The sequence below is a fragment of the Hippichthys cyanospilos genome, chromosome 1 (assembly GCF_059441005.1).
Source record: "Hippichthys cyanospilos isolate Australia breed blue-spotted pipefish chromosome 1, RoL_Hcya_1.0, whole genome shotgun sequence".
Lineage (NCBI taxonomy): Eukaryota > Metazoa > Chordata > Actinopteri > Syngnathiformes > Syngnathidae > Hippichthys > Hippichthys cyanospilos.
The window spans coordinates 33,158,745-33,183,134 of NC_142369.1; the positions used below are offsets into that span (position 1 = coordinate 33,158,745).

The 24,390-nt window shown below is 40.2% G+C and overlaps 1 long non-coding RNA gene across 1 annotated transcript; it reads left to right on the forward strand.

Annotated features, from left to right (window-relative positions):
* Nucleotides 1-6,659: 6,659 nt before the first annotated feature.
* On the forward strand, nucleotides 6,660-23,984 carry LOC148430169 (uncharacterized). Its single transcript, XR_015865553.1, has 4 exons — nucleotides 6,660-6,693; nucleotides 8,259-8,338; nucleotides 9,713-9,746; nucleotides 22,125-23,984. It is a non-coding gene; the product is annotated as an uncharacterized LOC148430169 (long non-coding RNA).
* The last annotated feature ends 406 nt before the right edge of the window (nucleotides 23,985-24,390 follow it).

Consider the following 24,390-nt stretch of genomic DNA (forward strand, 5'->3'; position numbering starts at 1 on the left):
GAAAATGTTTGAATTCATCGATTATCTTTTATTTACTTAATAATCGATAATGTGTCTTTTATTCAATGAATCATGCTTTTTTTTCAGTCCATTTGTTTGAAATCAGTCCTATATTTTGGTTGATCTACACTGATTTCCCTTATTTTGTCTGACAAATGCTGCTGTAAATTGAGATGAATACTTATTTCAAATACCAGATTAAGGTTTGAGAGAAAAGTTTCAAAAAATGTGAGAAGAGAGCAGTACAGAATCTGAATTAGATATACTACTTTTGGAATTTTTTCAGTTTTGTATCACATTAAACATAAAATAAGGTCCTTGGCTTTAAAATGGTTCTCTTTAATTGATACGTTTTCCATTTTTGGTCAACAAAGTCTAATTCTGACATATTTATAATGCTAGTATTTATGACGAAAAAAATCCAGGTTGATACATACAAAAATCTTTAACAACTTTCTTATAAGATTCTTTAGTAGTCTTATAAACATGTGCAACAAGGGCAGAATTCAAGTTTGACATATTTGAAGCAACAACAATATTTTATGTCTCTTTCTCAATGTTCATTAAGTGCTGTAAATCTGTGTGTTTTGGAAAAGGATATAACACACAGTAACTCAATGTTGAGATTTTATTGTTGGATTAAAAAAAACCATCAAGGTTGTAGCAAAGTTCAACAGAACAACTTTAGATGGCAAACAGATATAAAAGGGCATTGCTGACCATTTTATTATCAAATACTAAGCACTTAATATAATGTTCTGTTTGTGACTGCCGCATTGGTTAAAACCCTACATTAGCCAACCAAATTACAATTCAAAGCTTTAGGTCAATTTACTGACATCTGTGCCTAGTTCCATGAAATAAACTAAAGGTGTGAATAACCTTCATTTAAATGTCTACCCTGCAGAGCTTTGTTTAAGCTAAGCCCTTAATTAGATTGTAGGTGTTTAGATAGCAAACAGAAATATTGTAGAAGAATATCTTTACTTAATATATTCATCAAATGATGACAGCTCATGCCACATTCACCTGGACTTTTCTTTTTAGTCTTGTTGAATAAAAGCCAGGAGAGGACATATCACATGCATTTTCAATACATTGTGTAATGCAGAAGGACAGCAGAAGATGAGAACATAATCAGAGAGTTATTATAGTTTAACACAGGGCACAGAAATATAAAAGTCATAAATGCGTGTAAATCAGTTAGAAACTATCATCAAATTGGAATACGGTATCTGAAAATGTGCATAAATAATCCAAGCGCAAATGACTTGTGAGTCAAATTCATTGCGAACAAGGAGTTTACATGCCAAAGTGGTGGTGCATGTTAATACAGAGGCCAACTCATTCGGTAAACTGCTTGGGAGGCATATTTCAAATTAACAGTGATGGTTTAATAAGCTTTAACTGTGTATGTGGGTTGATGACATCTAAAGTGATGGTTGCGAAAGCAAATCTTTAATGTCTAGGACAGATGGGGCTTTTCACCTCAAGGTCAGACCTGGCTTTCCTCAAAAGGACTGCCTGTTTGAGTTGAAGGCCTGCTTTAAACATATTTTAGGACAGTAACAAGCGAGCCCTGCTACAAAAAGCCTTTCGAGTAGATATGTCTGCACTTGGCTTCCATTTCGGTTTACAGCTGACAAAGTGGACCAGTAAAGGTTTAAAATTCTGATAAGAATATGTTTCCATAGATGTCACTCCTATTGTCGTATTTCATTTGAAAGTGTTGTTAAAAGCCTGCAACAAATGCAAGACTGATAGGGACTAAGTATATGTTTTAGATAGATGTCTGTGTGAATGGCAAGCATCTACAGTATATACATAACAAGTAAGACTAAATACACATGTATTGCCATGAAAGGGCATTTTAGCAATAGCAGAACTGACACAGGGCTCTGTCATCGCCAAGCATTGGGTAAATATTGAACCTTTTCCAGAGTATGACGTCAGCAACGAATAAAAGCTCTGTTATAACCAATGTGAAATATAAAAATAACAAGCACACCTGCTTTTTGTCAAGTAACACCAGGGGGAGGAAAGAAGCACTGTATAAACCTCTCCTGAAAGGTCTCTTGCCACATTTACCATGGATACAAAAGTCTTCAACACTCCTGTTTAAATGCACTATTTTTGTGATATTAAATTAGACCAAGATACATCATTTATAAACTTTTTCCTCCATTGAAGCTCCTATCCCACTCAGAATAGTGAGTGTTTCAAAGGCAAAGAATGTTGCATACTCGTCAGGGTTCATTCAAGGTCGCAAATGTTCGCCAAACGGTCACCAGACGTTCGCCTGTACTTTTCTTGTTGCAACAGCTTTGAACATGTTCAAATTCCCTGGAAACATCTGGTAAACATTTTGCAAACATTTGCGACCTTGAATGAATCCTGACAAACTCGGACACGCATTTTACTACCTTGACCAACAGTCGAACATGTTCCCCACTCAGTGGGATAGCGGATTTATGTTGCCTATGACATGTTGAACTCCAATTAAATTTATAACAATTAAGAATAAAAAAGAATAAATAATCAAATGAGGTTTATTTTCACAACTCTTTAAATATTCTTCCAACTAATTTGGATGTTATTATGCTCAGATTCAACCGATCACATTAGATGTTTACATATGGATTGAAGTTATAGTCATCTCTCTACCCAAAGGTTGTAGTCTTGATGCTCAGCCCATGTGACCATGTCAAAGTACCTTTGAGGAAGATAATGCTGTTTGAAGTGAATGGGATCCAGCCCAAATAATAGCAGATTTTAGGCCCTCTTCAAACCAACCCGACGATGGGCCATCATGGCACCATGCAGTTTTGGCCTTTAACGTAGGCATATCGGTTCAGAAAAAAACATAATGGACCCACGGCAGTGATGCCAATTTCTACGTACCCTCTGAGAGCGAGTTTGATATAGTATTCCTCCATGCCCTAGGAGCCAATAGTTACTGTTCCTACTATTAGTTTTTTTTCCTGCCAACAGCCCCTCAGAGTGAAGACTGTTCTGACGGCACGACCCGATTCAACATGAATCAAAACTCTTTTCCAACGCCGTGATGCTCCTACAATGTTTTGCGACGAACGACGAGTTCCAACTGCCCTCATCGGCTTGGTGTGTAGAGAGCCTTAAGCTACTGATTGGAAAAATAAGCAATGTTGTAAACTTTGATAGGTATCTAATGTTGTATTTACCAAAACAATCCCCCAGTTAATTTTAATACAGGGTGATATGTTCGAAAGGAATGGAATGTCAAGGCATTGACTGGCCATGCCATGCACCAAACACTTGCTATTGATCCATATGCCAGAGCGCTTGCCTACTTATGTAAATATCCATCCATGAATTCATTATCTTCCATTTATCAGGGGGCCGTCACAGGTTCAGCAGCCTCAGCAGGGAAGCCCAGTCTTCCCTCTCCATAGCCACTTCGTCCAGGTCCTTGGGGGATCCCCAAAGTTTCCCAGGCCAGACATAGTCCCTCCAGTGTGTCCTGGGTCATCCCCAGGGCCTCTTCCTAGTGGGACATGCACAAAACACCTCATCAAGGAAGCGCCCGGGAGGCATCCGAACAAGATGCCCGAACTACCGCAACTGGCTCCTCTAAACGTGGAGGAGCAGCGGCTCGACGCCGAGCCCCTCCCGGATGACCAAGCTCCTCACCCTACCTCTTGGGGAGAGCCCGTACACCCTGCAGTGGAAACCTCCGACCGCTTGTATCCGGGATTTCATTCTTTCGGTCACAACCCACAGCTCGTGACCATGGGTGAGGGTAAGAACGCAAATCGATCAGTAAATTGAGGACTTTGCCTTTTGGCTCTTCAGCTCTTGCTTCATCACAACAGTTTTGGAGAACGGCCAAGAATACTTGCCCTCAGAGCAGTTAGGTGGAACAAGCCATTTTTTTTATTTTACCACACACCTTTACATAGTGTTTGGTTACATAACCACCTTTTTGATGACATAACAACCTTTTTGGTTTCATAACAACATGGGTCAGAACATTCCATTATATTGACGAGATTTTGCCAAATGGCGAAATCTAACCATGTTAGGACAACCCTCCACTGGTTATACAACCTGACGTAATCATGGCAGTTAGCCTGACCATGGGCACTCCAGTTCATCCATAGTTCAAGAACCACTTTTCATCAACAGATGGGTACACCGTCCACAACACAGCAGATGCTGCATCGAACCCTCTGTCGATCTCCCGTTCACCGACCCTTGCTCGTGAAGAAGACCGCAAGATACTAAAACTCCTCCACTTGAGGCAGATCTCATTATCGCCCCAGAGAGAGCACTCCACCCTTTTCTGACTGAGGACCATGGTCTCGGATTTTGAGGTGCTTCATTCCAATCTTCATTCCAGCCGCTTCACACTCGGCTGTGAACCGCTCCAGTGAGAGTTGGAGGTCACAACGTGAGAAGGACAACAGCACCACATCATCTGCAAATAGCAGTGATGAAATGCTGAGACTCCCAAATAGGAACCCTTCAACCCTTTGGCTGAACCTGGAAATTCTGTCCATAAAAGTAATGAACAGAATCGCTGACAAAGGGCAGTCTTAGCGGACCAACCCTCATCGAAAACGAGTTTGACTGCCGGAAATGCGGACCAAACTCTGACATCGGTCTTACAGGGACCGAACTGCCCATTCCAGGGTGTCTGGTACCCCCCCCCCCCCCTTACACACACACACACACACACACACACACACACACAAACAAAGTTCCCCGAGGTACAAGGTCGAACGTCTTCTCCAAGTCCACAAAGCACATGTAGACTGGCTGGGGGAACTCCCATGCACCCTCGAGGATCCTGACAAGGGTGTAGAGCTGGTCTACTGTTCCACAGCCAGGACGAAAACCGCACTGCTCCTCCTGAATCGGAGGTTCAACTTCCTGATGAACCCTCCTCTCCAGCACCCCTGGATAGACCTTACCAGGGAGGCTGACTGGTGTGGCCCTTTGTAGTTGGAACACACCCTCCGGGGACCACCACCCCAGTCTACCAATCCAGAGGTGCTGTCACTGATGTCCACACGGTGTTGCAGAGCCATGTCAGCTAGGACAGCCCCACAACATTCAGAGCCTGCAGGAAATCATTCATCCCTGGGGCCTTGCCACCAAGGAGGTTTGTGACCACCTCAGTGACTTAACCCCCAGAAATGGGAGAGCGCACCTCAGAGTTTCCGGGCTCTGCTTCCTCAGAAGAAAACGTGTCTTCGAAGTATTCTGCCCACCAGTTCACGACATCCCGAGTTGAGGTCAGCAGTACCTCATCTCCACTGTGAACAGTGTTAATGGTGCACTGCTTCACCCTTCTGAGATGCTGGATGGTGGACCAGAATGTTCTCGAAGCTGTCCATAAGTCGTTTTCCATGGGCTTACCAAATTCCTCCAACACCCGGGTTTTTCCCTCGGCGACCGCCGAAGCCGCACTCCGCTTGGCCAGCCGGTACCCATCATCTGCCTCCGTAGTCCCACAGGCCAGAAAGGCCCGATCGGACTCTTTCTTCAGCTTGACCAAATCCCTGACCGCTGTTGGACACCAGCGTTGGGATTGCCAACCACAATAGGCACCAACCACCTTACGGCCACAACTCCGATCAGCCGCCTCAACAATGGCGGCGCAGAACACGGTCTACTTGGACTCAATGTCCCCCGCCTCCCCCAGGATGTGGGAGAAATTCTGCCGTAGGTGTGTGTTGAAACTCCTTCTGACAGGGGATTCTGCCAGACGTTCCCAGCAGATCCTCCCTATAGGTCTGACCGGCATCCTCCCCCACCATCAGAGCCAACACACCACCAGGTGGTAATCAGTTGACAGCACCACCCCTCTCTTCACCCAAGTGTCCAAAACATGCAGTCGCAAATCCGATGAAACAACCACAAAGCCGATCATCGAACTGTGGCCCTTATGCTTGAACATGGAGTTCGTTTTGAACAATCCATTATGAGCATAGAAGTCCAATAACAAAGCACCACTTGGGTTCAGGTCCTCCAGATCACGCCCTCCAGGTCTCACTGTCATTGCCCACGTGAGCATTGAAGTCCACCAGTAGAATGAGGGAGTCCCCAAAGAGTGCACCCTCTAGCACACCCTCCACGTGTCATGTGTGGTTGGGGTTTGTTGTTTTCTTTGGGTTTTGTTCATGTTCCTTAGCTCTAGTTTCAAGTTTTGTTTCCCGTTGCATCTCCTTTTGCTGTCAGTGTCTCATTAGTTTGATCTTGTCCACCTGCCTGTTTACCTGCCCTCCTTCTCATCCAATCAGCTTCCCCTGCCTTTTGTCTCTCCCCCAGCTGTGTCGTGTCTTCTCGTTAAGTTTGTAGTCTATTTAAGTTCCTGGTTTGCATTCGGTTCTTGTCGGGTCATTGTTTATTTTCCGCGCTGCCTGGTCCTTGTCGTACATCTTCCCCTCGCTGTCTTGCCTCGCGCTCACTTGTATTCATCCTTCCCGTGCTGCCTCACGTTCCTTGTTGTCCCAGTAAGTTGAGTTTAGTGTTTTTTGGTTGTACTTTGTATTTTTTAGTCCTTTCCAACCCTGCTTTTCATTTGTTATTAAATATCCTCTTTTGAGCCTCATCCCAGTCTGTCCTGCGTCCTTCTGGTTCCACCTTTCCCACGTCCCACACTGCTTCAAGCCGCCATGCCCAAACGTGACACCAAGGACTTCAACAAGGGTGGGTACTCTGAGCTGCTGTTTAGTGCATAGGCACAAAGGCGGGCTCGGGGAGAACATGCAAACCCCACACAGGAAGGCTGGAGCAAGGTGGGTTTGAACTCGGGTCCGTGAACTGTGAGGCAGACATGCTAACCACTGCTCCAGCGAGCCGCCTCGTCCAACCCATATAACATTTAATTTAATAAGACATTGTCATTTGGAACAATAGAGGACAGATTAATTATATAAATGCAACTTTTCATCTCTAGGGGAGTTAGCAGCACTGTTCTGTCAGTTGGTCTGTCTTTGCCCTGTCAGTTGCATGTTGGTCTTGCTAGATGTCTGTAGCTCAGTTGGTAGAGCATATTGTTGCATGTTGGTCTTGCTAGATGTCTGTAGCTCAGTTGGTAGAGGGCATTGTTGCATGTTGGTCTTGCTAGATGTCTGTAGTTCACTTGGTAGAGCACGTTGTTGCATGTTGGTTTTGCTTGATGTCTGTAGCTCAGTTAGTAGAGCGCGTTTCCTAGTCACTGAAGGGTGTATGGAGGGCTTTTTGGAGGGCTAAGTTTGATTTTGGTGTGTTTTCTTGCTTGTCTTGTCATCGACTCCAAGAAGACCAGCAGAAAAACACACCAAACTCATACTTAGCTATGCATGTTCCATGTTCACATTGTAATTATGAAGGTTTTTTTTGTGCTATGCAGTGCTGTGCTGTTTTTTTTTCATTGTGTCACCGCAAGATAGATTACTTATCAAAAAACTACGCAAATAAATTAAAATGAAATGTGAATCCTATCCCATCTGTTGCAGTGAATCTTCCATATAATTGCAGGTGCAACATATATCACTGTCACTGACTCTTATTCGTACACAATGTCACAAATGTCGCAAATACATGCCATTTTGGTGGCAACGACATGTTCATTTTTACTTTTGAAAGATTTACTAAGCATTTTGAGGAAGAAAATCAATTTTGCAGGGAAGCCATAATGTTTTCCTCTCTGTATGAATTGTTTTGAAATTGTTCAAGCTCTGGTCTTCCTGTGTGGATTTTGCAAATAAAAATAAATGGATGGATGGATGGATGGATGGATGGATGGATGGATGGATGGATGGATGGATGGAGGGACGGACGGATGGATGTTTTTTAAATTTTAACTCTGAACTGCAAATTGTCTCAGAAAAATAGCATCATGTATTTATTAACAGTATTTTCTTCAAAAACAAAAACAAACTGTTCATTTAAATTCAATAGATAATATCATTTTGGGAACTTCACTCTTCACTCCTCCAGAATTTTGCCTTTTTAAAGCTGCTGTATTGGTGGCAAAACAACCAGAATTTGTATATCCCTCATAGGGCACAATATACAGTATATTTGGCTAGGACTATTTAAAGGACTATTTAAAATCAAGATCTCCTGATAAATCAAGACAGAGAGTAAAATGAGTGCAGCTAGAGTTATTCCCTGAAATCCCGTTCCCAGCTTCCCAAGCACCATGGGAAAGTCAGCCTAGAGAGTGTGGGTCAGGTCAAGCTTGTCTCCTTGCCTGACTGTCAAAAGTAACAGTACCTTCCCCTCAGGCCTCCAGCACTGCCTGACAGAGCCGTGCTGCTGTGAGCTCCTGCACAGAGGCTCGGAAATGCAATTAAATCAAACATGGGTGAGTAGCTGCAGGACAAATGCGTAGTCAGCATTTTTAACTCACTGAGAAAAAAAACAGCTTTTTTTTTTTTGGCATGAAGGGTGGTATAGAAAGTGGTGGTATAGAAAGACGCCGTATTGAAAGTGATAGAACCCCACACACCCCCACCCCCTCCTAAAAAAGGACCCTTGGAGATTTTGTTTTCAGTGGTTGACCAATACTGGTCTTAGCAAACGGGTGTAGGGAAGACATTGGCCCAATTCAAAACCTCTTTATTATCAAGTGTTGGTCTAAAACTTGGGGTCAGACATATAGGCTGACCCCTGACCGACATGTTGGCTGACCCCTGACCCCTCGGTTTACGTATTCTTGTAATTACCTTTGCGCATCAAGTCTTCGGCCACCCCCACCCAAAGACAATGTAACAATTTGTCTTTTCAATTGTCTGTCAGTCACTCTCTTACGAGCCTTTTCAGTGGGCGTATATGGTTTCTTTTTCCATTTGTATTTATTTATTTATCTTGCTTGGAGAGTTGGGGGGTAGTCTGGCCCCAGAAACAGGGAGTCTTTGTTTGGGCAGGTTTCACATGGATATAGTTCCCCCTCCTCTTTCCCCCTGCTCTCATGCAGTTCCCCATGAACAGAACCCATAGATTTGTTTGGGGGATGATCTCAGGGTCATTGTACATGGCATTTCCATAACCATTGACCAATCAATGAGACCTTACTCGCTCTAAATGGCCACCAAGGTACCCTTTCACCTGCAAAACTGTAGATACAGAGACATGGCGAAAAGATCGATTCTAATTCAGAACCTACATACGTGTAGTTCCAAAGAGTGTTAGGACACCTGGCCATTATTTCTAGGAAAAAAAACAAAAAAAAACGGATGGAATTTTCTAGTCAGTGAAGACCATACAGAACGCACACCAGATTTCAAGCATTTGTCTTGATTGTAGATATTTTGGTCAAATAAATGTGATAAATGAACTAGATTATGCAAACAGTGACAGTCATGGGTATTTGATATTGGGTATTTGATGATATTTGATCACACCATTTTGTTAATAAATGTTTTTCCTAGTAATTTATTATCACATTAATTGCATGTCTCAAAGCATGTATTTGATCTATTTAACTGCAAATATCAATTTCTAGTTTTGTACATTCTGCATCTCCATTGACCAGAAATTATGTTGTTACATTCTTTTTAACAATGCAAGTGTATTGTAATAAAAAATATATCAAACTGCAGTGCTCAAATCATACTGTCTGGTCTACTTGCAACTGAGCACATTGGCAAGACAAGAGCTGAAATTTGAACACTGACAAAGTTTGAGGTTCTTTATTAACTGTTATATTTGTCTCTTTTGATGTTTCAACCGTTGGCAGGTCTACAGGATGCTGGAGGAGTTTGCCAAAGAAGGTCTTTACATGCATTTTGGATATGGGGATGGTGCTCTGTATACGGTTATGGAGGGTGCTTTAGGAGTAAGGCCTATTGGAAAATCTTGTACTTGCTGTTTATTTTTTATTTTATTTTTTATTGTCATAACTTTTATGAAGTAACAATAGTAGGCGTAGCCAAGACTGTGAAGGAGTCCAGTTTTATGGGCTCAGTCTTAGGCTCTGCTTGTTGCAGATTGTCAACTCTAGCTAGAGTAATTCAAAACTGAAAGTGTTGGGAACTACACCAGTTGGGATGTGTTTCAGAATAGAAATACTGCTCCTCTGTTTTTAGTTTCAAGTATGTTTAGGATTCCTCTTTGACACCCCTCTGATGAGTCCCTGGACACAATTAATGATTTGTAGTTGGGAAACATGTTTTTAGTTGACTAGCTTGCTGGCACTCTGGTCAAGTTCCCTCCGATTGACCCAGATTTCAATAACCGATAAATGTAGAAAATACATAATAATAAGACACTCCAGCACTACAAGACACATGTACGGCCACCGTTGCATAAAAAGATAATCTTCTGTTCCAGAATTGCTACACAAGCACTTTCCCACACATCCATGTACACCTTGAATTGTAAGCTGAATGTGATCCTCAAAGCTAAGCTGGTTTTATGTGTTGAGAGGTCAACTTATTACATTTTTAAAGGTTTAAAATCTCAGATGAGCTTTACACCTGCTACTGCTTCCTTAGGTTCTTCAGCAGTTCCTGAAAGTTTGAGGTAAATTTGTTTTTCCAGAGGTAAGGGTTGCTATAGACTTTTAACACGTTTTGCTCAGAAGTAGGGATTTCAACATAAACAATTTTCAAGTTGCGTTAACTATCAATTTTTATGGTACCTCTATGCATGGAATTTCTTAAGGGGATATATATATATATATATATATATATATATATATATATATATATATATATATATATATATATATATATATATATATATATATATATATATATATATATATATATATGTGTGAATGGCACAGCATTTGATAGAAAGAACAGTATAGCATGGTGGTGACTTTGTAATTCTCTGGAGCTGCTTTGCTTTCTCAGGCCGAGGACAACTTACAACGATTGACAGAGAAATTCTGCTGTTTGCCAGAAGATCCCGAAGGAGAACCGGCGACCCTCAGTTTGTGCTCAAACTCAAGCGCGCTTGAATTATGCAGCTGGAAAACCATGTGAAACACACCAGCATGCTCACCTTATAATGGCTAAAAAAATAGCAAAATTAAGGTGTTGGAGTGTCAAAGTCAAAGTTTGAATTTAAATCCAATTGAGATGATGTGGTGACCTTGAACAGGCACTCAATTCAGGAAAACCCTCCAATATGGCAACATTGAAACAAATCTGTAAAGAAGAGTGGTCCAAAATTGATGAACAATTGTTTCAAATGTTTGATTTCAGTTATTGCTGTCAAAGCAACTCATCAGTTACAAGAACTAATTACTTTTTCAACGGTTTCTATTTTTTTCCTTTTAAATAATAATATAATATAACATGATATATCATATCATATATGTGTGTGTGTGTGTGTGTGTGTGTGTGTGTGTGCGTGTGTGTGTGCGTGCAAGTTTGTTGGGTGACCTCAGTAGAAATGACTCTTAGCCAGAAAGCCTGCTGAGTTAGTGAAGGAACATTTTGGTCATTGTAACTGTGAAGGAATGCTCAGCTGCAAAGATTATTGGTTGTTAAATTGGACATTTCGATTCGTGGTCTTAAGTCAGCAATCGAGTTATGTGGGTCATAAGCCTCTCTCACACACACAGCACTGTAAAACTGTCTTGATTTAAATGTCATGATTAATGTCCCTCAAACTGCTGAGTGAAATATGAGGTAATGTGACTCTCCATTCCAAGTCAAAGCATGCCCAGCACAAAGACCATGTCTTGATCAGATGAATAGGAAGATTTTGCCTGTCTATAGGCTGTATAATTTACTGAAGCTTTCAAGAAATACTTGCGCACAAAATGGTATAATTAGGATGTCACACAATGTGATCCAAGCATATGAGTTCCTCTGATCACGGGGTGGAGAATAATACCTAACGGAAGCAGCTACTCCATTGAGGCACTGATTAAAATAATAATAAGAGTAAGACATTGAAAACAGGATATTAAACAGCTCATAAACAATTCAAATTACTCTATATTTCCTCATAAAGCCTTCCCTGGCATTTTGAATAAGGTAACAGCTCAGATTTCCATATGATGTTGAATGTATGCTTTTGACCACATCTGATGTATGTGAGTCACATAGAGGTGAGGTAATAACATCATGTCCTGACAGATGTAATTTGGCTTGGCATGGATGTGTGTGGTACACAAACACATGTGTGACTGGCACATTTACGCATGAAATACAGATGACTTTCACAGTGCGCCATTCACATGCAGCTTTGAAACCAAAATGGCAGTAGCATTCATTGGCTCCTCAAATTATTAGCAATGAATGCCAGTTTCGAGAAAAAAAAACTGTAAATATGGGAGCAGGATTATGACATTCTATGCTTCCCAAATAAGCATCATTTGTAAACAATGTATTCATTTATTGGAAATGTAGATGGCACATCTGTTTAGCCCATGGGCCTTTACAGGCTTCCCTCGGGAATAGCTAGCCAGTTACAGATGAAGGATGTCCTTTTTAGATGGTCAAGGAGGAATTAAAGCAAACAATTTTATTGAGATATAAATACATGCACTATCATTATCTATTTTTGAAACATATGTCTTTAACCTTGCCAACTTATCTTGAATTTGTCATGATCTGTTTTTTGTTGTGGGGTTTGGGTTGTATAGTTTCAGTTATAAGTTATAAGTTATAAGACGTACAAGGAGCGTACAACCGTACAACGTACAACCCGCCATGCCCCATCGTGACAGAATTTGACTATTAACATTGAAATTGTGAAATGCTGTGAAGCTTAGTAATAAAGGGATTCAAATCCAAATAAAGATTTTGTATCTTTTCTTTAAATACAGATGAAATAATTTGTACTGGTTTTATGCTTAAGCCAACCTTTCACTGGATGTGTAATAAGCGTAATGAGCGACTTTTAGAAAGCTAAATCCAAATTTCCAGGTATGTTGGTGAGGGTAATGTAACATTAATACAATACTAGTGTTATGCATCACATTTCAAATACAATAATATTGAAATGTCACTAGTTACTTTAGAATGACAGTAATAAGTAATAAATCATGCAAACAGTTTAGAAGGAACTTGCCGAACACTGGATGCCACTAATTTGGGCCTGTCAATAATTGAAATGGACAATTTATTTCCATGAGTATTGACTGTACAACACAATTTTTTTTGTAGCTCATTTTAATGCAAATGTAAAACGTTTAAATGTATTTAAAGAAAAAGATATTTCTATTTACATTCCAAGTCGTATTACAGTATTTACTGTGCACCATGCAATTGTCTGGAAACCAGTTCAGGATGTCCCTCGCCCACTGCCCATAGACAGTTAGGATAGGCACACGCAAGCCAACGTAAGTACTAATAAGTGGCTATAGAAAATGGAGGGAGGGATACAAGAAAAAAAGACTTAAAAGACTTAAATATTTGCTTTGAAAAATGCTTTCTAAGAGGTTTTGTCAAAGAAGCATGTGGGACAATCCAACATTGTTTGGAAACCTATTGTGAAGCCAAGTATTCCTTCACATTGAAAAAAGTATACGGTATAACAGTTGTCACTGGTTTATTGTCTAATGCTTCAACTCTTTTTTATTTCATTCGATTGTGAAATATACAAGCTTCGTCCTTTCAACTCTGATTTGTATTTATGGTTGAATCTTCTTTTTTTTCACGTTGATGCAACTCAATTCACCAAATGTAAGAGTTTCATTTGGACCAAAGCTTTTATTTTAGATGTGATTTTGCTTATAAGAAGTACTTAAAATGTCAGTTGAAGCTTTTTCCCCATGTCTGTGTCTCACCACCATTACTGAATTTGAGAAGGCATTGCAGATGTTGACAATATTTTTAAGAAAAGATGATGAACCCTGCAATCTGTCAACCTTACAGTTAAATTAGTCTTTTTATTTTTTTTTTTTAAATAACCAAGACTGTCTTTGACTGGATGTTATTTTTATCCCTCAAATTAACACATCAAAGCGATGCCTGACAACATCAAGTTATTGTTGACTCTACACTACAATGTCAGGTTTGTTCGCCATATATGTCTTTCCATCAACTATAAAGTTGGTTTCTGCTTTTCTAAGGCATGAGAAGATTAGAAGGGAAATGAAACGAAAAATAAAAAACACATCATTATCAATATCCTGCAGTTTAGGAAAATGTCAAGGAGTAGTGCAGCCATTTCACACTGAGATTTGAAACTGCTAACAAGATTTCAATGTAGTAGACAAAGCAGAACATAAAAGCAAAAGCATGCTAAAAAAAAAAAAAAAAAGTTATTTCATCATACAAGCGAACAGCAACCTGTACCTTGTACCTTATTTTTTTTCTAAGTGTCAACCCCTGAAGTTGAACAAAACAAAGCTCTTTTCTCAACTGGCCTTCAAAAGCAGTTTAAATGAAACTATGTAAATCTTGATGTATAATCCCCGGTTCGAATCTTCAGAGAAGGCAACAAACGCTTGAACGTGATCCATATTGCTTCAGTTTAATAGATAAAAAGATCAAGCAAGACATGCTTTCCATCTTTAGAGCTTTATATGGATATACTCTTTGCAGTAAAGTTGCTGGCTAGAACCATAAAAGGCTCTTCAGCTTGTCCTCAGAGGCAAAACCCTTTTGGTTCTTGTTAGAACACTTTATAAAGGTTCCCCTTGGAAGCCACCCAGAGCGTTCTCAACATGAAACGGTTCCACAGGGGAGGTTTGCTTGGGCATTTCTTGTGAATGACGGATGGTGAAAAAAATCACCAATGAAGAGATACAGTGTTTCCAAGTGGGTTTAACTCTCATTAGTTGGTCCAGTTGTTTGTCCTGGACACCGGACTGTCACGGTTGGGCGAGGCAGGGAGATAGGCTGGCGTGATAGCGGGGGTGGGGGACCCAGATGCAGGGAGTCTCAGAGACGGGAAAGGTGAGTTTAAGTTCATGATTTATGGTGAGGGTCAGGCAGGAACAAAAAGCGTGAAAACAGCACGGCAAAGAAACTCCAAAAACACAGGTAGGCTGGTGAACGGGAAAAAAACAAATGCTCAGGTTGGCACGGGCAGACCCAGACTAACGGGTAGCATTGGTGACATGAAACTATGATCCGGCTTTAACAAAAACTTGGCTTGAATATACAAACACACACACACTAAAGACAGATGCGCAACAGCTGGAAAGGAAACAATAGGCAGGTGAAGCAGATTGGTGGATACACGAGAGGCAAATAACCGCAGACAGACAGGTGGACCAACTCAAAACTAACACGGGATGATATTACAAGAGAAGAAACATGAACTATGCAAAACGAAAGGCACAAAACCCCCCAAAATAAACCCACAACCAAAACCCAACAGATCATGACAAAGACAAGTGGTTGGGGAGCCCTCAGCTTGCTTCAATGGTCAAGATATTTAACGATTAATTAGCATGAAAAAATGGAAAACACCTTAAATTCTGTAGCAAACCGAATACAATGACATGATGAGAATTTCAGATGCATCTGCATTAAAACTATTAAAATATGGTTGAACATTTAAATATGGGAGATGGTTATGATTTAACAGCCCTCATAGAACTTTCTTTTAAAAAAAATGTTTCAAACTCCAAATGTGTCAAACGGTTGTTAAACCCTTAGTGTTACAAAGAACTCTTGAAGAATCCTTTTTCAAATATTATTTTTAGAAATAAATGGCTCTGTATAGAATGTTTGCCCTTCTAGTAGAACCCATTTGGAACCTTTAAGGCTTACAGTGTAGTGCACGTCATTGACCAATAGAACTTAAAAACTGTAAAAGCAGTGTTGGGCAAGTTACTTCAAATCTGCAATGCATTATTCATTACTTATTTATTACAATATTACTGTATTTGAAATGTAAGGCATTACGGTAAAATGTAAGGCACTACACTACTATTGGATTACTTTGATCTTACTCTCACCAACATAACTGGAAATATGGATTTGCCATTCTAAATCTAGCTCATTAAGTTCATTACACATCCAGTGGAAGGTGGGCTTAAGCCAAAAAACAGTACAAATAATTTAATCAGTATTGTATTTTAAACTTTTAAAGACAAGATACAAAACCTTTATTTTGGAATATTTGAATTCCTTTACTACTTAGTTTCACAGCAGAGTGATACATTGTTAATGCTTTACAGTTAGTGCATTCCACAATATCAATGTTAAAATTTAAATACAAGTTGAGTCAGATAGGTTAGGTATTGACGTTTCAAAAATAGATGGTTTTGGAGGAGCTAAGGTTAACAGCTAGCCTAAATCATCGTTGTGGTGTTTAATGTACTGTTTAACGTGAGTTTTTCTATGCTTCATCTTTAGATGTATTGACCAGAACTATTTCTTGACTGCAGTATTACTAATAGCAATTGTACAGTGAAAATTAGTGTTATCTTTCCTTGTCATTATTGCTAGTTTCACTAACTTCACATTACTCTAAGTGGTTTGTGAATTTACTGGTGCTATTTGACGGTGGACAGCTCGTTAGGTGTTGCGCGCGCAAAGTGCACTTATATTCTTCTTGTCTTTATCCATGACAAACTGAAAGTAATGGGCGTATGTCCATCATGTGTATGTATTGTCCATATTCAACTTGTCGTCTGCTGCTGCCGCACTCATCTCTGCTGTAGTAGATATTAATAACAGACAGTAAACCTTTTGCCTCCGATATTGCGGTGTTTTTTGTGAATTTGCTGAAAAGAACATCATTCTCATGTTAAAAATGCATTGTAATGCTTGTGTTACTCTCATTAGCAAAATATTTCTATTTTTGTGTGTGTAATGCATTACACTACCGTGTTACAGCAAAAACTGGTGTACAGTGGACCCCCATGTTACAACGTCTCTGAATTACGTTATTTTCATGTTGCGATGTGGAATACTTGAGTGTTTTCATCCCCTCTTTATGACATTTTCCCGGTTATGTGACCAAAACAACTGTCATGACCCTAGGGGCTTGGCTGTATTTGTGTTGTTTCATCTCCATCTGCAGGCGTTTTTAGGTAATTACACTTATTTTCAGTTGCCGTCTCTGCAACGCGTCACTACAGTTCTGCTATTGGTTGGCGTCTCCTCACAGAGATGGTGGTCTGCTATTGGTCAGCCTCACTTGTTTCAAAATGGCGGAACAGCAAAACTTTGTTCGAATGTGAGTGGTTACAAAACCGTATTTATAGTGCATTTTACTGCTTCAAAGTTGCTGATTCAAAGTTGAAAACGTTAGCTATGGGTCCCAAGATTGCTAGTGATGTTAAAGACAGAAGTAAGAAGATGATTTATATGGAAACAATGCTCGAGATAACCCTTATTAGGGAATATGGGCATAACAAGCATCACTCAAAGGTAAATAAATCCTTTCTATATTTTTTATTTATTATGTTTTCTGATTGTATACATATATATTATATATACGTCGCACTTACGATACTATTGTGGTCCCAATTTTTAAAATGTTTGTACAATTTTGATGTTTTTACTTGGTGTTCTAAACACATTTCCTATTTGACATGGGTTTGTATTGCCCATCATACGATGAATTCACCCAACCGCGGAACTGATTAATGGTAAATGGTAAATCGATTTTCACATATATAGCGCTTTTCTACTTTGGTGCTTTACACTAACTAGTCATTTACTTACTGATGATGCAGCATCAGGAGCAACTGGGGGTTCAGTGCCTTGCTCAAAGACATTTTGATGTGGTCTTGACGTTCCGGGGATCATCCCACAGCCTCTCAGCTGTGAGATGACCACTCTATCACCTAGCCATGCTGCTCCCACGTTGTAATACAGGGCCCCACTGTATTACAGTACTTAATTACTTTTGTAAGGCATTCCTAAACAACACTGTTTCAAAGTTAAGTTTTTTTTCTTCTTCTAATTAGTACTTCTTGTCTAATTGTATTTATTTACCATTTTGGTATGTATGAAAGCCGTTACAAATAGTATCATAAGCACAATTCATTTAGACGAATGGCCAAGCTGTGGTTTCTTTCGAACTACAAAGAGTCATAATGGGAGGATTTCCATGAGGGTCCAACTTCAGCAAGAGTTGCCTGTACAGCAGTAAAACCATTGTCGCATGCTATTAACCCCCATGTGTTGTAAATGAAGGACCCAAATGGCACTCATTAGTGGTTTCTCCCCCACCAGCCCTCACAGAGGAGTGTGGTTTCTAAGGCCCTCCCTTTGCCAGCAAAACCACAGTGAAGCAATAGTCAGCTCTAACCTTTGTGCAAATAGGTAAAGTCCACCTGAGCTACACACAGGCCTTGTGATGCATGGATCACATAGGAAAACTGCATTCCTTGCTGGGGTATTTTGTTTAGGCAGTTTTAGTAACCACTCGTAAAATTCTTACTGCTTGGAAGCCATACACTTATTTGAAATCCTGACTCTTTTAGAACGCGAGGTCACACATTCTGACGGTTATATTTATTTTTTTATTTTTTGTAATTTTGTAACCACTGTCAAAAAACTAGACTGCATGGAAGAGAATTGCCCCTTTGAATTTCTACTGCTAACCCATGAATATTTTAATGCTCAGTGAAGAGTGGTGATTTGCACTGTTAATATGTATCGTATATCAGCAGTTGATATTGTGTTTTATTGAAATAAATATGAAAAAAAATGTCAAACGTTTTATTCACCACTGTAATTAGATCATATTGCCCACATAGCTCTTAATCATTGCTAATGCATTCGAAGGGTTCATTTAATTCCATTTCTACATATGTACACAACCAAGCAACTATTCATAAGTGTCTATCAAATGATTATTCAAAAGAGCACACTGAAGTTGAGCATGGTAATGTAATAATTTGCCACTATTACAACATGTACGTAAGTAAAATTTGTCATGGATACTTCACCATTACCTGTAAGTAAGCAGTGAGTTTTAAACCTTGTCTGGCAATAATATCAGATCATTTTTAATGCCAGCATTTTTATGACATGTAGTTCATTGTTGCTACATCACCAAGCTCAATGCCAGGTGTTAAAATTGAAAGGCACGTCACCACTGGGCACAAGCTCAGCTCCTCTAGCAGGTAACTTGATGTTTGTTAAATAGGCAACCAGGAAAACAGATGTTGTGCACCAGTGTGCAGCATACAGTATTTTGGACAGTTGTATGCTTCCAACTCCATGGGAACAATATGCAAAAGGCATTTAGTTGCAGCATTTGCAAAGCAAAATCTATGGTTAAATAGAAAACACTGACTGGTATGCCAAGGAAACCAACCCTAGAAAAGTAGTAGCAGTAATGTCATTTATGCAGAAGATGGACAAATGTCCATGCTCTTGTGCATGAGCATTTCACTGTGGGAAAATGTTATCAACAAATGCTGCAGAACCCATTTTCGAACAGCAGGATCTTGTTAATGTTAAATAGGTCCAAGAAAAGTCATTTTTAAACATTTTCCACTATTTATTTGGTCTAAAACAGTGGTCCCCTACCACTGGTCCGCGGCCCGGTACCGGTCTGTGGATCAACTGGTACCCGGGCCGCCACCGAAATAATGATGTTCATTCATTTGTGGTTTGTTTGGCTTGATCTTGATGCTGCTTCCGGCCGCTGTTGATGTTACATTTTGTAGTGAGGGAGGATGGCGTTGCTTGTTGCTTTAATTGAGAACATACAGTTGGTCACACACACGTTGTTCTGTCGCTCTGTTACATCTTGCCCACGAGTGTCTGTAAGTTGTACTTTCTTCCTAAGAACGTTTTCATTCATAATAATATGCCCCAAATTATTTTGTTTGTTGAGCCAACAACGTGTGACTGTGGATAACATGCTGACTAATGTATGTTCCTATCTTCAGCATGTTATATAGTGCTGCCTTGTATGCGTTTAACTCATTAATAATTTTGTTTGAGGCAGGTATTTCCCTTTGGTATAGGTTAGCATATGCAAACATCTTGCAATGTTAAGACCTCGTTTCCATCTAATTCATGTTTTGAAACGAATAGCATTTGTAAATCAGGTAAATGATTGACTTCATCAATATCATTTGTGTACATTTTTGTACATTCCGCAATGTCCGCAAAATCTCAAGCATTGACTGATCCGTGGTGATAAAAAGGTTGGGGACCACTAGTCTATAATCTGTACAATTTCATTGAGAAATTGTTTTATTTCTGTTTTTGACAAAAATATGAGGTCTACACATCCTCTTATAAGAGATACTGTATATGGCTGAGTTCTCAAGTAGCCAATCACAGACTCAAACTCTTGTTAAAAGGGTGTCATCACACACTTGCAACTATTTTGCTTAGCTCCCTTTTCAGCAAAAATAAATATAATTTCGTTATTCAAGTGTCCTTTCCATGCCGTTTATTTATTTTCTTTCTAGCAGAAGCCTAAACGTTTGACGCTAAAACTGACTGCTATTCCTGCTGTTCCTTGTTGCCTCAATCTTGACAAAGGTCTTCATTCCAGCTGAAAGGAAGAAGCCAAAAACCACGATGCTGCCACTGCCATGCTTCAGTGTAGTAATGGTGTTCCCTTTGTGGCCAGCAAAGTTTTGTTTGCATTAAACATACCTTTGAGAATCATCGCCTATAAATTATGTGTAATGATCCGATGACACCAAGGTTGATTTTTTTTTTTCTTTTTCTGTTTCAGAGATCTTCTCTTCCGCTGTGTGTTATTTGCTAATGATGCATGACGCCATTGAAACTCTGGCGTCACATTGACACCAGACCTCTAAGTTTGTTGATCAAGCAACTGGAGGGTTTTGTGTGTGTGTGTGTGTGTGTGTGTGTGTGTTTTATACTGTTAGGGTTGTGGCTGCAGAGCAATGTTACTGACACATTTAATACATTAATACAAAGGCAGATACGTAACAACACATGAACTGTTTATATTACGCAAAAATGGCTAATTTATACTTTTTAATGGAGGACAAATAACTGAGTTTCTTGAATGTGCCTCCCTAATCCAGTGTAGAATAATGCTACAAAGTAAATCCTTTCACCACTTGTTTCTGAAAGCGTGTATGTCTGTATGTGGTTGTTTTGTACGAAAGCATGAAGCTGCCAATGTGAAGTAAAACATTCACAGTGGCAAATACTGTACTTTCAAATGCATCTGCTAGTACATTCAAACATACTTACAAATACATTCAAACGTATTTGCTCTTCAACAATGTTTACTCCACCTTGGTAATTCCATAGTTCTGTACTTCCTCTCTACTGTTGCATAGAGGTAGGGTTCACAGTGATGGCTTGTTACAAGGTAAACAGACCTGAATTGAGATTTGTTGTGTTTAAGATTAGCATTAGATAATGGTGTTAGCTTCTGATAAGCTTCATTTACTTACTTGATTGTTTGTAAAGTTGCGGATTGAGTGCTGGCACAGAAAATGGTGGAGTGGGGGATTTGTGTTTGTGTACAAACACCACAGCCACAAGTTATAGTGCTTTATCCTGCCCCCAAATACTTAAAATGCATTAATTCTCTTTTCTCTCTTTTCTGGTTTTGGACGATGCTTAGAAGCAAACAGTCAGACGTAGGATTACCTCTGAGTGATACAAAATAGGATACTGCATGATCCAGGCAAATGGTATTCAGTGAAACAGAAGCCAAACCTATTGTTGGCTCAGCAGTACATGGGGTGGGTTCAGGGCTCTCTCACAAAAATGAGACAGATTCTTTTAAATGAATGGATTCTAATGACTAAGAACGCTTAAAAGACTGTCAAGCCCATAACTAACAACTGTATCATTGACTAATCACTGATTCATAAACGTTGGCATTATTTCAACTTTTGGGCTGCAAAAGCAACTACAGACTTTGGGGAGGCCATATGGGCAAGTTTCTAAAGTGAGAAGGTTAACCACTTGATCTAATTTTGCCATTTACTAGAAACTAAACTGTGTTTAGCCAGAACCAGTCACATATTCCACGAAATTCATTTTAACGATTACAATTATACCTACTTTCAACAAAGTCAGAAGAATGTGACATGGTGGCAGACAGGTTAGCACACCCACTTCACATGTGGAGGTTGTGGGTTCGCTTCGGACTCAGGCCTTCCTGTGTGGAGTTTGCCTGTTCTCACTTTGCCCGTGTGTGTTTTGTCTGGGCACTGGTTTCCTTCCACATTCCAAAAACATGCAGGGTAGATGAATCGGACAATCAAATTCTCCCTCAGTGCGTTTGTGCGTGCGAATGGTTGTTTGTCTTTGTGTGCCCAGCGATTAGCTGTCAACCAGTTCAGAGACAGATGAGAAGGACGGGAGCCACATCCTCATACGCAACAGGCATCCAATATAACCAACGGAGGTAGCATCCTGCAAGGCTGCAAGCGTCAGTCCATCCGACCGGAACCAGGAAAAGATTCTCTAACCCCCCAGCAGGACTGCAGAACAGCCATATATCAACGACATTGAGGGACGGTGAAGGCAGTAGAAGGTGCCACATGCTCAATATAATCAGCTTCCTGAGAGGAAAGAGGCCAAAATTGTCTTAATTAAGTCTGAGTCATCCTCGGCGCTCTGCAATGATTCTCTCTCAAAGGGAGTAGAGGCCAGTACAGAACCCCAGAAGGAAGACACAAACTCTTAAACATAGATGTATATTTCGGAAGCAATAACTGAAACAGCGTCAAGATTTTTGATCAGGCCAGACGTGAAAGGAGAAGGCTCGTGATGCCCGGAAGATTCAGTTTCATCGCATGCAGAATCACTGACCCTCAGACAGCAGTCACCCAGGCATTCGTGGAAACAATGAAGAAGCCACAACCAGTGCACCAAATAGACCAGTTCATAGTGAAAATATAAACAATAAGCAACAAGTAAAAATGCCTAGTGAGTTCAGAGTGCCAAGCAAAAGTCCAGGACCAAAAATCTGGGAAGAGACACCAAAGTAGTGCACTGAGGCAACGGCAGGCGCAAGGTGCACCTGGTACAGGCCGAGGCAGCAAACAACAACTTGGCATGTGTTTAGATTCTGAGTAAATCCTGTAGGAGGCGTGAAAGCAGTGCATTGAGCCAAAAAAGGGTGTGTGCTGTTTCTGGTACAGGCTGATGTAACACAAGTGCTGCACTACAGGCATCATTATAGGAGGGAAAAGTTGCCGGTAAGATGCTAACGGCATTCTATGTGGGGTGACGGCAAGTATCACAAATTAGTCACCACCAATGTCGAGCAATCCACAACAAAGTCAACATTGCAGAGGGAAAAAAAAGCTGGAAACAAACAGTCACAGCCGCAAAGTTCACAACAGCAACAAGGCAGCACAAAAACAAAGGACAATCAAAAGAATTGCAGCCACTGGACGGTGGAGAGAACTGCTGCTCCCAAAGATACAGTCAACAGGCTACCCACGACGGACAAACAATATACGAATTGCCAACAGCATAAAGAGCGAAAGACCAATGGCAGCAAATAACGCAAAAGCAGGCTCTGTGAGACATTCTTGTGGGTGACACCGGCTTTTATACAGTACACTCTCTGGTTCACCAGGGGGTCACTATTGACATTTGTTGTTTAAGGATATTGTGAGAATCTCATGGCAGCAACACTCTGCCTTTGATAACCGTCTCAAGCCAGCAATGCTCATTTTACCTCTGAAAACTGTTGAGTCCCCGGGACTTGCAATACTAAGCTATGGGTCCCAAAAGAAATGCTTGGAATCCAAAAAATAGTTCAATAAAAAGAACAAAGAACTCTAACCTGTGGATTTGATGTACTGCATTGCATCTCCGCTCCGCTGCGCCATGGCAACAATGCCGCACCCCCCCTCCCTGTATGCGTCTCCGCTCTACTGCGCTGTGCCACAAAGTCCATGGAAGGCCCAACTGTGCTTGCACGGGGACTACCAACTCGCCCAAGTAAGAAAAATAAATAAAGAAGAATAACATGATCTGCAAATTAACAGATTAATAGATAACATCTTATTTTTTTAATCAACTCAAATCATGTAACAGTAACACTATATGAAACGCTTGCCAGTGCATCATCAACTGAAACACAATTTCTATTACAACAAACTGTAAGTCTATAAGTGATCTGAATTAAGACCATTCACTTTTGTCAAAATGTATCATTGATTTGATCTAAACTGACATTTTAGCATTGTAATGGACAACGATGGAGACAATCACACAGTCTAGGCCTAGGGGCACAATTATAAATTATTTATTCATCGATCCATTTTCTCTAGCGGCTAATTCACATTGAGTTCGCTAAATTGCTGGGGCCTCTTCAGGCAGTGGGCGGGGAACACCCTTCTGGTTAACAGCCAACCACAAAGCCGAAATAGCGACTTTGGTATCGAATGGAAAAACATTTATTTTGGCATTTGCAATCATGAAACAAAAATTGTCTAAAATTATTGTTAGAGTAATTTAATTTTCTCTCAGGCCCTCTGATGATCTCTACATCAACACTTATTTTACATGATGCTCAAAACCTTTCATACGCCCCACGTATACGACTTCTTTTTAAATAAATTGACGC